The 19318-nt window shown below is 34.9% G+C and overlaps 1 pseudogene; it reads right to left on the reverse strand.

The window, feature by feature from the left end:
• Positions 1-2654: 2654 nt before the first annotated feature.
• On the reverse strand, positions 2655-6359 carry LOC149836783 (malate dehydrogenase, mitochondrial-like; annotated as a pseudogene).
• Positions 6360-19318: the final 12959 nt, after the last annotated feature.

Consider the following 19318-nt stretch of genomic DNA (forward strand, 5'->3'; position numbering starts at 1 on the left):
GTTCAGCAAGAAATATGTGGTTCTGCATTCCAATTTTCTGGACGTTTTAAATGGCTGATATAATATTGCTATATATATTCATGATATTTGGTTCCTATGGGCATGTTTGAATCACTGTCCCCCACCCAAAAGGGGATGAAATGGACAGGGGGGACAGTGATTTTAACAAACGTTGGATGCTTGGAACATCGTTTGCCGCATCCTTAAAAACCTGTTCTTTTTGTAACACCCCTTCCCCTGTTACAAAAAGAATAGGACGTGGGGAACATGTTAAAAAAAAATCAAAAATTGGGGATAAGGGTCTCTCTCTCTCTCCTTGGCAGCCAAGGGGTCACAGACGCCAGGGATGAGACCGGCAAGGCGGGCGATGCCTCTGGTGAGGTTTTCCCTTTTCTTTCTTTCTTCTTCTTTTATTTCGATTTGAATCAAATTTCTTTTTAGGGCATTTTTAGGTTTTCATATGTGAGGGTTTTCTTAGATTAAGGGTTTTTGTTTGATTTTATTGATGAGGGTTTTCACCTTGATTAGGGTTTTTTCTTCTTGATTAAGTTTTTTTTTCTATTGATTAGGGTTTCTTCTTCATTCTTCCCCCATCAAACAAAGGACATTTGTTGGACTTGGAACAAAAAGAACAGAACGAACAAAACCAATGTTCCGTTTCGTTCTTTTTGTTCATTTCGTCCTACCCTAGACAAGCGATCAAACATACAGTATCGGTACATGTAGATCTGGATGAACTTTCAAGTGGGAGCAAAAAATTCATGAACTTGATCAAGCTTCATGTATCCTAGTTGGTAGGGGCACAAGTTATTTCGATCCTTATGGATTGATATTTCCACTTGGTGGTAAAAAGCTGAATTTAGAGTAAAGACAGACATGCCAACATGACAACACAGCATCAGTGTAGGTTTTTTATCTCCATGAAATTTCACCAAATTGGCAAATTCTGACATTCCAAGGTCTGCAATCAGCTAATCCTCCACTACCTCGAATAAATAAATAAATATTGATTTTCAATGGAGACAAGGCATCAACGCGTTGATGGCTTTTCTTTTTTTCAATTGATTATTCTACTACAATAAGAAGGGCCATACCCAGTGTGATCCATATTCTGAAGTGCTGAAAAGGGGTGGAATGGAAACGATCATAACCTTCTATTTTTTGCAAGAAATGGTCGAAGCAAGCCATGAACTGCAAGAACTGGCACTAGATCGAGCCACAGGCAGCCGGAGCAGTTTACCATTGCACTAAGCAATGACCCTCTTTTCTACTGCAATAAGGAAACCTGAAATTCTTTTAACCCATTGTAGGTTTTTCACTTTCTTTGTCAAATAGCACGTTGAAATGTGCGCGCCTTCCTGTTTTCACACTGAGGAGAAAGGTATATGTGAAGATTTCGTCCAATCTAATGGAAATCTCAAAAAAACCAGCAGCTCTGTGAATATCGTTATACCTTCCTATAGTTATAGATTAAGTATATATGTGACTTCCAAAAGTGACTTGCTGAAGATTGTGAAATTTCCGCGGAATGAGTCGGTCAATTTATTTTTGCAGTAAAACAAGGAGTTTTTGGTAGTTTTACATGTGATGGCAGTCTCAGTAGAGGCCAAGGATAACGAATACAAGAACTTGAAAGTTACCCTAGTTCTGATCGAGGAATGGTGAAAATCAGTCAGAAATCCTTCACAGCAAAATCAGAACGAGGTATGTTTTTACTGCATTTATGTCAGGATAAAAACATCATAATACTTTCAAAACAGGTGATATTTAATTTAGGGGGTGCTTGTTTCGTGCCCTTTCACATGAAAGAGGCGCTCACAGGAAATAGAGTTTCTTTTATAAAAAGGGTGAAACAAACGTATCCCTAAGAAATATGTGGTGAGAACCGCATAATAAATACAAAAAACAGCTTTCATGGATTCATCCCTCTTCCCATGGGGAGGCGCATTCCCTCCAAACTGGCCCTTTCAAAGGAAAGAGGATTCCTTTAGGTGAGGGTAACAAATACCCCCTTAAATATCAGTATATTTGACATATGTGAAAAACACTTTGCACCTCAAGCTGCACACGGTTTATGTAGCTCGTATCAAAAGGATAAGAATGGCTCTCCAAGACTTTTCTTCTTGTCTATGGAAAACAAAAATATTTTTGAGGTTAGATCACAGAATGAAGGCCAACACATACACACAAATGTAGCATTGATACGGCTGAAGATATGGGGATACAGCAATTTTTATGAAGCAAAATGGAGTATCCGTGGGACACACACACACACACACACACACACACACACACATATATATATATATATATATATATATATATATATAGAGAGAGAGAGAGAGAGAGAGAGAGAGCAGGTTAATGAACAAAAACAGACAACAGCATCTTGAGGAATGGCATTGAAAATGTGCAAGGTAAACCCAAATAATGAGCACAAAGACGGGGTTCTTGAGCCCCAAGAATGACAAATTATTGGTGAATTACTCCTGCATCAGGTCATCAACACTGTTCTACTTATTGGGATTTTAAGTCAAAGCCGCTTTGTCCAAAGCCATTTGCAGTCACACAATTAAAATGCTATACCACATAATGAAAAAGTAGCAATCTGATCAACATGCAAAATTGGATGGCACTTTAGAACTGCATAAAGTTCAATTTTCTCGTGCAAACTTGAGTCCCTTCTCGATGGATGCTTTGAGCTCAGGTTTAAGGCTTTCGAGACCTTGTTTCTCATAATCAGACAATGGTCCCTGCTCAAGCACTTCTTCAACCCCATTTTTCCCAATCCTTGCCTGTGGAATGCAACATACCATAAAAATCAATACAATTTTCATGCCTTACAAGGAATTCAAGAAGTACCAGAAATCAATACATTGGGTAAATAGTTTTAAATAAAAAAAAAACAATGATACAAAATCATAAACCTTAAAATTCTCACCATTGTCAATAAACAAAACTTCCACATACTGGACCAACCGCACCAGACAGGCACTTTGAAAATTAATCCAGAACTAGCAACAACTGGGAATTCAATTTGAGAGATGCAAACTGGTAAGCACATGGAAAGTTTGCACTCCACTAACATGCCCACACAAACCAAAAGGCACAACATATCTCTGTAAAATTACGGTTCTGAATGAAGGCGGCTGACACACTGCATAGTATCCATTAACCATGTAGCATCTATAAACTATGTAGCACTTTTGTGCTCGTAACAACAATCAAATGAGTGAACTTATTAAGATATAGTACTAGCCTCACCTTAGTGATTGTGTGGTGTGTGCAAGCACACATGGGTGTGTGTGAAGTTATTCACAATCATTGCCATTTGTGGATGTTAACACATACAACACACATATTTATGCCTAAATTTTTTTAAAATGATGTAATTAAATGCATAATTGTCTCCAATCATGAGTGATCTAATAATTTGATAAACTATGTGACTGCATTAAAAAAGCACAACTAAATAAATGTGCCATTTATTCTTTAAAAATATATAAAAGATTATGCATAAACAATCAAGTCATTTTTAAATTTGTTATAGGTACAAAAATGTGGTGAACGTGTTATGCCTAAGATGGATGTGAATGTTGAAAACACAAACATGCACAAGGTTGGAACCAGCATGGGGCCTGACCTTCAGGTAAACAGGGGATCAGATATCCTTGGACCTGAGATGCCTAAAACAACTTACATCCACGATTTTCTGGTCGAAATGGGGGGTGGGTGTGTCAGACCAATCTTACTGTAAAGTGTAAACTTTTGTGATAATGATCTTTGTATGCCTTCAATGTTAAAAATCCCTTGTTGGGCTGCAAAGGTATGCACACCACCAGCTTATTAAAATTGGTACATCAGAAACATATATATTTATAGCTTAAACTCATAACAATCAACTTAATATAGCAGATGGAGATGGCATGTGTTCATACAAAGGTATGCACACCACCAACTTACTCAAATCTGTACATGAATAGAATACATAACTCATAGATTAAATTCATGCCAATCAACTTGATATAGCACATGGAGATTGTATGTGTTCATACCATGGTTGCCAATCGAGGAAGCGGGAGCGGAAAGCGAAAGCGGGAAGCGTGGCACTTTCAAAATTTTAAGGAGCGGGAAGCGTGGGACGATTTAAAAACGAATCAAGAATCGTCTCGGAAACAACCTAGGAAGCGAACAGGAAGCGACTTAGGAAGTGAACCAAAAGCGAAAAACAAATAAAATAAAAATAAAATTAAAAATACAAAAAAAATAAATCAAAAAAGGGAAGAAGCACGGGAGAAGCGAGAGGGAAGCACGCTTCCCACAACACGTTTTGGAAGCGTGACGTTTCACGCTTCCGAAACGCACTTCGGGGAAGCATGCTTCCGGTAGCTCTGGTTCATACCTTGCACTTCACATTACATAGAATTGCTAGATTGAGTGCAACATACCAAAACGAACACCTATTTTTATCTTATCATACCAATTATCCACAGATATTGCTTTTGCAATTTGCAACAGTCACTAAATCGTATGACGACATCAAATAGTTGCACCATTGAGACACTAAATCTAAACATAACCACACAAACAACCAAACCTACAAAGTCACGCACATCACTACGGATAACAATCATTTTCCATATACAGGGGAAAAAAGAGATTGAGAGGGAGACGAAGAATCCTCAGCACAACCATCATGAACAAAAAAGGAAAATCACATTACATTTTCTCCATAACAGAACAAAAGATCTCCAAATTACCTTAGAGGCAAAAAATGGGAGCTCGGTGATACTCGATTGCACAAAAGAGCATTCCACAATATCTGGGACTCCATTAAGGCCTTTTAGGCATGCATAAGCAAAAATTGCTCCAGCATAACTTCATCAAAGTTGCATGATAAAAATAATTAGCATCAAAAGATAACAACTATATCTGCCCAGGAATTCTCATGAAAAAATATGGCATACAAATACAAGTAGATTTTGTTGTAGACACATGATAAACAATGAAAATGGCAACCGTGAAACCAACCAAATGAAACCGCCAAACGTGAAAGGATTCTTAAAAAACTTACGCCATAGATATTGTAGCAAACCCTTTACCTGCTTTAGCTTCCACAACTTCGTTCCTCCATCTTGCGTTTGCTTTGTAAGAGCCTTGATATCCTCATCCGAAAAAGCGTTCGACGTGGGTCTCGCCTGAAATAAAGGAATGCTGAATTGACGAAACCAACAATAATTACAGCACGATTTTGCGAAGTAAGAAAGCAAGCAACAATATGAAATCATCAGAAAACCACCTGAGAAAAGAGAGGAAGGATGGTAATGCCAGCATGCCCGCCAACAACCGGAACGTTAACCTCTGCAAACACAAAAAACATAATAAGCACATAAGAAGAGAACCATCAGAAACCACCAGATTGATCAAGCAGAAGCCTACCCTCGACCGGGACCTTCGCCCGGCATAGAAGGTCTTCGCTCTAACTATATCGAGCGTTGTCACGCCTAACAACTTCTTCTCATCATAAGTTCAAGCCTTGAACACCTCATAAGCGATTGGCACGGTGGAATTCACCGGGTTGCTTATCATATTAACAATCGCCTATGAGAATTTCAGAAGAACTCAGATCAACATCCACCAAACTAACATACTCACACAAAGATCTTAAAATGCACAAACAAACTCACAATCACGGCAAAATTCTCGCATGGAAATACCGATTATCCAGAAATTCACAATCATGGTAAGATTGGCGCTTGGAATTACCGGTTATCCAGAAATTGGGGAAGCAAAAATTGCAGTTTGGGAAAAAAGAAGAAGAAAAAACCCAATAATTAGATCGATCAGAAACATCGAGAGATAGAGAAACTTACATTAGGGCAATACTTAGACATCGCGGCGCAGAGGGATTTGAAGATGCCGGCGTTGATGTTGAAGAGATCGTCGGGCGTCATGCCGGGTTTGTGAGGAACGCCGGCGGGGATGGCGATCACATTAGATCCCTCCAAGGCCTGCCCTAGATGATTCTCACCCATGTACCCGGCAACCTGAAACCCAATTTTTCGAGACAGAAAAGTAAGAAACCAGGAAAAACGAAAACCCAAAATCAGGAAAAAGAGTTTACAGGGTAGGGCAAGAGATCTGAGCTCTGGAATTGATGTGGCTGACGTCAGCGGCGATGCCGGGCGTTCCGGTGATATCGTAGAGGGCACGGCCACCTTCCGATCAGGGGCGTTCCCCGAAGCAGAAGAAAAAGAGGAGGAGAAGGACCTACCGCTTCCGCTCTTCCTCAGAGTGGTCCCGATGGCTCGGAGCATCGCACCCTTCATCATCCACCCTCCTTCAGACCACAATAAACAACAGACAGACAGAGAGAGAGAGAGAGAGAGAGAGAGAGAGAGAGAGAGAGAGAGAGGTAGAAGTTGAGCAGTGAGATAGCGAGCAGGAGCAAGAATCAGAAGCTTTCGATGGAAGATGGTCGTTGATTTGTGCATAAACTGACGAAACTTGATAAGAACATAACTGATGGATTTAAATGGTGGGTTTAAGAAAAAAATTGATATTATATAATAGAAAAATATTTTCTTCTATGAGTTACATATATAGTCACTAAAACCTCAAAACTGAATTATGAGAACTAAAATATGAAAACTAGAAATATGAATATTTTTTTTTAAATTTTGACATGATGTTAAATAAAACATGCTAATGCATTTCTCTTATTTTTTTCGAAATTCTGACCCGATAGATATTATTCAGCATGACAAATTTACTAGAAATTGACACTTAAATCATGCATTTTGGATGAAAAATGATATTTAAAGCCTAAAAATTTATAAAAATTTATAGGCTATTAATTTATAAAAAACTATTCAAATGTTCAAAAAATTTATTTTTATAAAAACAAGCGTATATATATCACATTTGTATGATCAGAATTTCAAAAAAAAACACTGAAAATTAAATTGCATGTTTCATTTAACACCGTGGCTATATATATAATATTTATAAAAAAAAAAAAACACCCTCAAGATCAGGTAAGCCATTGACACACCCTTATGGTGATGGTGTAAAACCGTGACACACCCCTTAGTCCATATAAATTTTCTTTTATTACACCTTTGTAGAATAAAAAAATTAACTGCCGCACTGGAAAGTCCTGACTAATTATGTCTGGTGGCGTAAAAGGCAGTTTTCCTTGTTCGCCTGAGAGCCTACTGTTTAGGCCTTGCGGCAAGAGACACACTCTAAACATCAAACTCGTCGTGAATGCCTTGAACCAACTCACCTAGCCAAGTGTGCAGTGCCCTTGTGCACTACTGCGATCTAGTTCCACTTAAGTACCTCATGTATGATGTTGATAACCTATAAAATATATAAGCTGCATAAGCTTTTTAGAGTCAGAATTTTAGAACACGACATTGTATCCTATAAAACATGCATGTTACTTTATGAGGGGAAGATTAGATATAAAGGATAACATCCACGTACATAAACACAAATATAGCATTGCTAATTTATGAACAAATAACGAACTGTGAGTACAGAAGCTCGATGAGTTAGATCTTTAAGTAATAAAATCGGGCCTTAAGAGCATTCCATGGGAAGACCAAGAAATTTCTCAAAACAATCAGTCAAATAAACATGATTTATCTAGGCGACAACATTCACATTAAGAACTTTTCATGCACTTATTTCACATAGCCGTGTTTCTCATCATGTCATAATTTAAATTATAACCCTTAATATGCAATATCATATTCAAATAAATACATCATATTGTGAGTCTCACTTTCTTAGTTAGTCATGGGGTTCTTATGGTTCGTCTATGATCATACCATAGGATCTCATCATATGCTAATAACTTTACACAAAGTTTACGTACATATTAGTTATGTACTATAGATTTTCATCAACTCATACATCCATGATAAATTATAATTTGTCAAACATGACAAATGCTCACACTTTTCAAAAATTTTATGATTATTAATACTCCCATCATCATCACATGCAACATGATCTAGTTAACTACCACCAAATCATTTTTGGATTGATATATCTAAATCCAAACAATTGTTAATATAATTACTAAAAATATTAATACTACAATGTTGCATTCTATTTATCAAACTTCTAAAACATAAAAATATTCTTTCATGCATTCAAACAAACAACCCACAAGAAGCATAATTTATGATGATTATTTATCATCATATGCAAATAAATATCTACATGCACGTGTAAAATTATAATTTAGCTCACATTTTTCTAATATATTATATTTAAACAATATGTGCATTAAGACATCACAACCTAGAAGGGATATGCATTATAAGCAAAACATAAGTTCCAATATCTATATTCAATTTGGACATATATCAAATCCATGATCAATGAGAGTTGTTATTTTCAATTTCATTACCATTTGGATATGCTAATCATGATAAGCATATTTATTTTTCAAGACTTTATTCTTATCACATACAATAATAAGCAATCAAACCATAAGCATGTCAACATATAAGTTTAGATTCATTAACATATTAAAAAAATTATATATCCCAATCCATTGGATTTATATGAGTCCATATTCAAAATCGATATAAGATGTTATCGTCGAATCTAACTTCATGTATAGTAAAAATGAATCTCATGCAAGTTTAAGCAAAACCATGAACCGCGTAGGATTGGTCTGTAGTCCAAATCTATATCCTTAGGTTCTAAATTCAAATGAATCTATACAACATATCTAACATTATACTTTTCTGAATCCATCTATAGATCCGTTCAATAAGAAGACTCAATGAAGAACTACTCAAAATTATACATGCATCACAATATTTATAGTTTCACGTAACCAAGTTAAATAAACTTCAACCCTAATATATTTATTTGAAACTACAATAGATTCATATATAATAACACCATACAAACATATTCATAAGCACATGCAATGCAATCATATAAAATGTTCTTAGATCTCATAGTACCAATATGGATCCAACTCACATGTATCATGTATATATTTCGTTCTGACCATAATTAGATTCATGTCCAATGGTGTTTCCTGAATCCAAAAACATTCAACTGAACCTATTCAGATCTATTCAAGTTCAATTAGATCTAATATATTTTACTTGATCCAACCAGATGAGAGTTATAAGATGGATAAAATCTCAGTTGTCTCTTTTGGGTAGCAGGGATCGCCGGCCAACATGGTTCTTCAATGAGGGGTTTTCTTGACAAAGGGTTCCCTGATGCCGATGTAGAGGTCCCCATTGAAGGGGTGGCTTTCCGTTCACCTTTTTTTTTGGCACCACTGTCCGATCAACGGAGGACTTCCCTGCAACTTTGGAGTATGTTGCTTTCTAACAGAATCCTCTGTCTTCTCTGTAGCCGATCCCCTCATGCAAAACCGCCGGGCACAACCAGCAGTTCCTGTGGTTTTCTGGCGGTGGTAATATCCATGCAATCCGCAACTTTGAGCGGTGATCAGCATCGAGTATGTGCACATCGATAAACTCTCTTTTATACCAATGTAGGGTTTTAGGATCTGGGTGTGCGCAGTGAGAGAGGAGAAATGGAATGGCTGAATTAAGAAATGACTTAGGAGGATCGCTCATACTATGACTCGTGTGTGCAGGGATAAAATATAACATCTTTTGGTGTACTAAATTCAATATATTTTTAATATATTTAAGGCATTTTCAATGCCTACATTTTTTGAGTTACGATACCACCGTTTTGTGGCTTTTGGATTTCCACATGTGAGACCTTATGACTACATTGGATCCACACCCAAATCCAATATTACCCACCAGGGCGGCCAATATTTTCTCAATCTTAACTATGTCTCGTATGGAGGTACGTGTGGTTTGAACTAACAACAGAACTTTCAGGGGAATGGAACCATCTGTTCAAGTCATCCTCAAGAGGTTAATTAGATGGGAACGTGGTGAGCTCTGCTCCCTTAAATGGCCGAACTCTGAGGCTGAGCCATCGCAGAATTGGTGAACGCGTCACGTAGCACCCAGATCTCATTCTTCATCATTGTTTCTAATTTTAACATGATTAATTTGCGCTCTTTTTGAGAGAGTATGAGACATGTTTTGACATGAGAGATGGGAGTAGACGAAATAGCCACTAGAATATATTGTTTTTCAAAAACTCGTAAGAAATTTAAATTTTTTCATAACTCTAGCATTTTTTTGGCAAATTCTCAGCAATAAAAAAAATAAATTAAAAAATATAAAATTTAGTTTTTATAAGAAAATATTAATAAAAAGTATTTAAAAATAAAAATACACATTTTTCATGATAAATAGCCATTTAAAACATAAATATCGTGCTTAAATCGCGGTATTTATGTTTTTTCATAAATCTCACGATATTTTGAAAATCTCACAAAGAAATTGTCGTTTTAAACTTTCAGGCAATTTCTCACGATATTATCGCGAGATTTTCATAAATCTCACGATAATTGTCACTATGGACCCGTATAGCGGTCCAGGCCCCACACCACTACACCAAACCCCTTAGAGTTTTTTTTTTTTTCTAATTTTAGTTTGTAGACTACTGAATTATGATAATCTACACATTAATTTGAGCATCAAAAGGCTCATCCTCAACAACGCACGCGGATTATTATTCTTTTGTTGATCACACCACTTAATATTGCGTCAAATAATATAAGAAAAACATTGCGATTTCATCGACTCAACCGTGTTATACACACATTGGTGAACATGAATTTCTTTTGTGCATGGAGCCTTCAATCACATGATGCATTAAGTTAAAACTTGTACAATAAGAGTTCAACGTGTTTATTATAACTAGACCCAAGGGGTTTGGAGGGGTGGCAAAACCTCACACGACCCGCCAACCCGACCCGCCAACCCGCCTCTTAGGTGGGTTCGGGTTGGGCTTAAGCCAACCCGTTTAATAAACGGGTTGACCCGCCTAACTCGTTTATTAAACGGGTCGGGTTCGAGTTGGGGGTATGCCAACCCCCCAACCCGGCTGACCCGTTTAATAAACGGGTTAGGCGTCCGGGTCAACCCGCCAACCCGACCCACCAACCCGCCCACCAACCCGACCCACTAACCCGCCCGCTACCCGCCAACCCATTTTCCCGGCCCAACCCATTTATTAAACGGGTTGGCGGGTCATGTCGGGTTACCCGTTTATTAAATGGGTCGGGTTAGTGTTTGCCACAGCCGACCCGTTTAATAAACGGGTCGGGTTCGGGTTGAGGTATGCTGACATGCCAACCCGACCCGATTGCCACCCTGGCCTAGTGGGATGGGGCCTAGACTGTTAGACTGGCAGTCTAGGCTCAAATCCCTCGGGCGTGGCGATTTCTTGGGATCCAGGGGGTAAGCCCTTGGAGTTTTACGCCGACATGGACAGAGGCCGTAGTACGGAAGGCTGAGCCAGTGTGGCTAGGTCTCTGCGCCCAGGGAGTTTTTTCTGAGTAAAACTCAAAAAAATTGTTTATTATAACCAGCTTAATAATCTGGCATATCATGCATTTTATGTTGCTTATTTTTTGACTAGTTAATGGCTAATGAAAAAACCTAAGAATGTGATGATTCTTATAAACTTGAACAGGTTTACCGGCAAGGGCAAGACAATGACTCGTCTTCGCAAATCCAACCTAGGAATAGTTAATAAGAATTTGACGTTCTAATACCCTCAAATTCATCTTCTAAGACATAAAAGTATAGTTTTCATTGGATTGGTACATCATTTATTTACAAGAGCTATAGTGAAACTAATATACAAACTTTTGTTTAATATCTCCTGCCAAACTACTATTTACATGACCATATGATGGATTTTACATTTCTTGTCCATCTTTTTAACCATAAATATTTTTTGTGTAGCTTTTTATTATATATTCCAGTTAATTAAAGGCCTACGTATTAATAATTAAAAATGGAATATTATTATTCTATACTTTGGCATCATAATACTCCACACTTAAAATTTATAAACAAATAGGCATAATTACAAGTGGGTTGAATGACTCGCCCTAACATAAACTCATTGTTGCCAATAAGAACTAGATCTAACATCTCTAATCCATTTCAGCATATTTCTTAGACTAAGATTTCTTCTTTTTTGAATGCAAGTAAATTCATTCAAAGGGGATCAATTGAAAAACATATTACATAGGTAAGAGGATTAGGGCAGCGAGGAGCAAGCCACCCAGCCCAAAGATAAATGAAGTTTTCTTTTTTGAAAGGCAAGCTGGGGTTAGGCAAACCCCTATCAGTTATACAAAGATACCATTGGGATTTGAACTTGCAACGTCCCAACACAGGTGACCTGCACTAGATGCTCCTACCAGACAAGTGAAGCCCTGTTGGTGATAAATTAAGTTTTTGGTAAGACAAAAACAGTTGAATATGAGTAAAGTCTTGATCCAAAACCCATTGGTCATTTTCAAGTCGTTATCATCTCAAATAGGGATGGGCACTAAGCCGGGCCTGGGCCAGTATCTTTGGCCTTGGCTCTGTTGGATCTTGGTAATTGGATCTAGTGTGGCCATAGGGGTTCACAATGAAATCCAAGGAGCCACACAATGGTGGGCTAGTAACTCAAAAAATGTGAGAATTTAAATTTTATTAAAATGTATTGAATGAGATTAAAATCCCCATTCAAGGCTAAAAAAATAGCTACCAAGGGAAGGTCTATAAATCCTCAGCCCTACGCATAGTAGGTATAAACGAAAAGGAACCACTACAAGAAAACATGTTATTGCCGACAATATTTATTGTTGCTTATATATGATTTATGGTGGCCAATAATATAAACAACGATAAATATCATCGCCAAATGCGTTGACTTTTTACGATCGTTTATATTAATATTTTCTATTATATTTAAATATCATCATTTTTATAAAAATAAATTTGATGATTTGATATAGTCGGTATAAAATGGCCGACTCTAGAACGTCATTGTGGTAATAGTAATTAAATTTGATGATAAAAATCATCGGTTATATTAATTAAATTTGATGATGAATATCGTTGATTATATTTAATATCAACAATGATATTTATCGTCGATTCTTTCTTAAAGGCGACGATAATTATCCTCATACTGATATTGAAAATCATATATGTTAAAATAGCTAGTTAAAACAAATGATAGATATTGTTGCCTTTATTATTTAACGTGGACAATAAATATTGTTTATTATATATTAAAAGTTGTTGATAATTATCATCATTTATATATTAAAAAATCATATATGTTCAAATAGTCGACGATAAATATCACCTGTTATAGTAATTAAATTCAATGATAAATATCTTCGACTATATTTAATATCAACGATGATATTTATCGTCGGTTCTCTATTAAAGGCAATGATAATTATCATCGTATTTATATTGAAAAATCATATATGTCTAAATAGTCTACGACAAATATCATCAGCTATGTTAGTTAAAACTGACGATAAATATATTTGCCTATATTATTTAAAGATAATGATAAATATTGTCAGTTATATATTAAAGTCAATGATAATTATCATCATATATATTGAAAAATCATATATATTGAAAAATCATATATATTCAAATAACTGACGATAATTATCATGGTGATGATGGTGCATTGTGAGCATTTATTGTGGGCCTCATTTTTTCACACAATCAACGACAAAAAGTTTTAGTAGCATGTAGGTGAGGGCTGCCTAGAATTATCTTTTATTATAATAGTAGCAACTTACACTCTTCATTCTTTTGGTAGATAGATTGAATGGAAAGTAGTAGTTCATGTGAAGACCAAGAGAATGTTTGTTAGCATTATGTAATATCAAAGCACATGTGATTCCATTTTACCTGATTTGATATCATGGTGGACAACTTGATTGAGAATCACATAAAGAGTTAGTAAAATAGGCCAATGTGATTTCATATCTAACCGCCCTAGTTTTTTACATTTGCTTGGACATGAGAAATGGGGCAAATGAGAATACTTTACTCACAACAATGGGATAATGATTATCATTTAGGGCCAAGTGAACATGCCAAGCCTAAAATACTTAATTCTTAAGACAAAGGTTTAAGGGTAATGTTGTTACTGACCTAATATTGTGGATCCCACCAGGTTTTTTAAAATAAAAACAACAAGGTTTTCATGAAAAATACTATTTTTTAGAAAATAGATCCAAAACCCAGATTCAAACTTGAGATGTGGTGGTTGTTCTTTAAGATCTTGTGGCTTTCCTCCTCTATTGAGTATGGATCAGTCGGATTAGGGACCTTCAATCTTTATTTTTGGGGCAACAACGTTGCAAAAGTACATATATTGGGTGCAAACCTACACAAATACGAGTTTAATGGTAGGAACCACCAAAAGTATAGTGACGTTAGCACTATCAAAACTTAGAAAATTGCATTAAATAAATAACAAAAAGAATAAAACTAGCTGAATCTCACCTCGGGCTTATGTAGCCCTTTCTATAGTTGATGAGCTCAAGAGCATGGGTGGCACTTTGCTAGGCATGTGCTCAAAATAGAGTAATATAAGATCTGAGTCTTATGCTAGGCTAGGTTAGGGTAGGCCATGCTTAGATTTTCCTAGAATAGGGATGTGAATACCAAATGGACAATAGATAATGAAATAGGGGTGTGGCCCCTATTTATATTTTTTCTTGCAGATTAAATTCATTTCCTGCATATCCAATATCTGTTTTTCAGATCCAACCCATATTGGGATGGACGGTTCCTACATGACGGTTTTGGAATGGACGATTGAGATTTCACCAAGGTAGGTTGCCTAAGATATGATTTTATCTTTGTGAAGAAGTTTTGCAATTGATTGGGGAATTAAATGCACATGTTTTGATTTTTTAAAGGCAAATTAAGTATATTTGATCCCAAGGGTGTGCTTTTCGAAATGGGTGGTAATTGTTGGTGACAATTTTGTTAACGACAAGTGGTGCTGACGACATTTTTTGCATCAATTACAAATGATCTCTAATAGATCTGGTGATGATAAATCATTAAGAGTGACAACTCTTTACGATAATTGAATATGTCATCAAGGGATGCTGACATCACAACCTAAAAACAACTTATTCTCACGGTAATTCAAAAGAGTTTATGACAATTCAAAAGAGTTGATGACAATTGATGGTGTGATAACGAGAATTGAATGTATCATTATCACTCAATAACTCATTTTGGTTATAATTTTTTATTTCGGTGTCAGTTTGACCAAAATTTTCATTTATTAAAAAGATGAAAATATTCTCTTTAACTTTTTTTGTCAAAATCTTAAATGTCAATTTGAAGATCAAAAAATCATATTGAATCCAGCCTTGGTGATGGAATTTAGAGAGATTTTGTCATAGAGAATATCTTGGTCCAAAATGGGGTGTTTACAAATAATTTCACCTAAGCTAAGAGAGAGCAGACCATGTTAGAGGTTACCCTCATACTTTACTGTCACATCACAGGTGGGAGCTCAATCTTAGGCAGATCAATGACAATAGGGTGGGGGGAGATGATGACACATCATGATTATCTATTGTAGGCCCCACTTTTTTACGCAATGAACGACAAAAAATTTTAGTAGCTTGTGGGGGAGAGCTGCCTAGGATTTTTCATTATTATGATAGTAGCAACTAACACTCTTCATTCTTTTGGTAGATATATTGAATGGTAAGTAGGTAGTTCATGAGAAGACTAAGAGCATGTCTTTGGATTATGTGATCACAAAGCACATTAGTTTCCATTTTATGTGATTTGAAATCATGGTGGACAACTTGATTGAGAATCACATAAAGAGAGTAAAACAGACTAATGTGATTTCATATCTCACTACCTCAGTTTTTCATATTTTTTAAAATTTATGGCATGAATCAATTATTTTAACTGAACATTCACATGAATCATCTATTTTGATATTTTCTTCTTATGTTAAATGAATATATAGATAAATATACAACTCTAAAAAATGCTTCATATTTTACCCGTTTATGTTATCTTGGCATTTCTCTTTTTCGACAAACACATATATTTGACATTCCCTTTTTTTACATATTTTTTGAATTTTAGGCATGCCTTGTTATCCTATGCATTTTATTTTATTTTCCGATACTAATTGATTCCAGTCTTTATCATAAATCTAATGTGTTGTGGATCTTGATTTGGGTTTAATGATAAAAAAAATAATAGTTTAATTTATTCATTGTATTATTTTAGTCTATGTTGCAAATGCAAGGGACAACTAAAGTTTTTATTAGAAATACCAATAATGGATAGCTTTGACTACTTTTGGAAACTAATCTAAGTATATCTAGTGGGAATCCACAAAAATGGAGAAAAAAAATGGTGATTTCATTGTGAAATAACAAGTTTTAAAAAAAAGAATTAGACAAATGATCTCTAGTCTTGAAAATTCTAGAACATGGATTTTTGGGATGAGTAAAAATGTCATAAGAATGTTAGTCTTATTTGCTTGGTAAATTCTAGTTGTAGACTTCAATCCAACTCAATGAGACATTTTTTATGTCAAAAGTTACCAAAAAAGAACTTGTAAATATATTTGTATGTCACCTTTCAACGATGGCTTAAGAAACCTAACGATGATCCTATAAGCCTCTAATTTGGAGGTTAACTAGCTTTGCTTTTTTTTTAATAATCCCTTGTTATTGTCTTTTGGTCATTAATAAAATACTAGGCCCCAGAAAAATATGGATTGTGGATAAATCTTTCAATGAAGAAAAAGTATGAGAATTTTGCATATATCAACTTCATTTTCATCATAACCTTTCAAGATACTTTTGATGTGAAAACAAAAGCAGCTGCTCTTTGCATATTATGTTTGTAATAAGACTCTCTCCCTCTTCTTATATGCCTCTTAATTTGTATTATAACTGGATCATGTTGCACTTCTCAATTATGTTCATTTATATGATATGATGTTTGACAAATGTAAGTCTGTGCTTTGATACTTTCATTGCAAATTTATTATCTAGTACACACACACACACACACATATATATATATATTGATTACAAATAAAAAGAGGAGGAAACATAAACAACAAAAGGCTATAAGTGAAGAGAGTACAAACTTAGCTCTTGCAAGAGCTAAAATTCATAAGTTGCAGATCTACTTGAAGCAAAAAATAGAAAGCTCTCTCGCAGGGACCTCATTATACATAGTCTACAAGATCTTTCGCAAACTCAAGCAACACTTCTCTCTAGCAAGGATAGAGAGATCTCTAACAAAGATAGGGAGCTTGAAGAGCTAAGAGCACGAGGGTAGTAGTTGCAACCTCTACAACGTTGTCCCCCTATATGTTTCTATTGTATAGATATATTCACAAATATATAATTTGTATCAATAATTTTTTTATATACTTTTGTTTCATTATGAGCATATATATTATGGATGTATCGATATATATACTATTTCTAACAGGAATGTATACACTATTAATGTTTGTAACAAGAATGTATATATTGTGAATATTTATAATAAGTTCATTTTGAATAAATGAATGTATGAATGAACATGTTTATTTTTTAATGAATGAAATGAATATGTGTATGAAAAGGTTTATTTTTCAATGAATGAAATAAATATATGTATGAGTATATTCAATTGGATGACATTCACACTTCAAAATGTGCAAACCTCAAGTTATTCACAACTGAGGGCAACCTTATTAATTGGACAATATTCGCATATCAGAATGTGTGAACCTCAGGATATTCATACACAAGAGTGCAAAAAAGTCATTTTATAAAAGATAAGAGGTTCACAAACAATTAACACATTTTTGTGAATTTAAAATTATATTTGTGAATATGGTCACATATTTGCAAATGTAGGGACCTTCCCGCATAATTTTTATGCGGATCTCACAACTCTCGAAGATGGACATCCGTAAATATGGTTTTAGGTTTGCACATTCTAATGTGTGAATGTCATCTAATTGCTAAGATTAACTTCTCAATTGTGAATGTTGTAAGGTTTATACATTATGATATACGAATGTCATCTAATTGTTTTGAGGTTCGCAAATTATGATGTACAAATGTTATCCAAATGTTAAGGTTTTCCTCAATTGTGAATGACCCGAGGTTCGCATGGATGTGTGGATGTCATTTAATTGATAAGGTTATCCTCAATTGCGAATGACCAGAGATTCACAACTCTAATGTGTGAATGCCCATGGTTTTACACACTGTGATATCTATTTACATTCATACATGCATTCCATTCATTCAAAATGAGCTTGTTCATACATATATTCATTCATTAAAAAAATAACATGATGATACATATATTCATTCAATTTATTAAAAAATAAACCTTCTCATACATATATTTGTTCTATTCATTCAAAAATGAACTCACTCATATAATCATCCATTCATTCATTTATTAAAAAATGAAGTTACTCATACATATATTCATTTCATTCATTCAAAATAAATTTGTATAACTTTGTAATCAAAATAGATTTGACATAAAAGTAATAGTAAATAGTAAAAGTGCATAACTTTAGAAACAAAGTAATTTATAAAACATCTGATAACAATGTTGTCAACAATGACTAAAAAAATCATATTTTTTTTATGTCAACTTCTTCATCAAGGTCCTTCGGTGTCTCTGACTCTGAATCCTTTTGTTTGGCTTCTAGACCTTTTTACTTTGTTCCCTCTTCTGCTGCCTTCTTTTGGGATGTCTTTTTTTCCTTCTTCTTCTTCAATTTCTTATAGTAATTGACTATACTCTTTCTGTACTTTGTTGCATCATCTTAGAAAAATAGTTATTACCAAGAAAAATAGTTATTACTAAATAACTAATTAGCTTATATTGCAATAATAGTTCAAAATAAGATATGTAAATACATGCCAGAGTAAAATGAAGGTTCATGTTTCTGTCAAAGTATAGCATGTACAATAAGACAAATATACTACAATCTTTGTTGTAACACTCATTCTAAAACTCAATAGCATGTAAAGTATGTAATGCGTTTAGACACATGCAAAGTAATTACTCATTCTCTTATTGAGGAAAATTATTTATGGGACTGACCATCCAATTTGAGTAAGTGTTGTAGGCAAAGCACTCTGCAAAAAATTTAACCTGCAACCCAATATTAATCCTACCAATATGAGAAAAAAATAAAGATATTGTTGAATAAGTTATAAGTTTGTACTAAATTTTTAATGTCCTTATCTATATTATATACATACCTCATAGAATTGGAGAGCCTAAACTTCCTTTCTTTCATAGTTATCTCCCACAAAACCCAATATTCAATGCCCTAG

Source organism: Nuphar pumila, chromosome 5 (assembly GCF_984573655.1).
Source record: "Nuphar pumila chromosome 5, dmNupPumi1.hap1.1, whole genome shotgun sequence".
Classification (NCBI taxonomy): domain Eukaryota; kingdom Viridiplantae; phylum Streptophyta; class Magnoliopsida; order Nymphaeales; family Nymphaeaceae; genus Nuphar; species Nuphar pumila.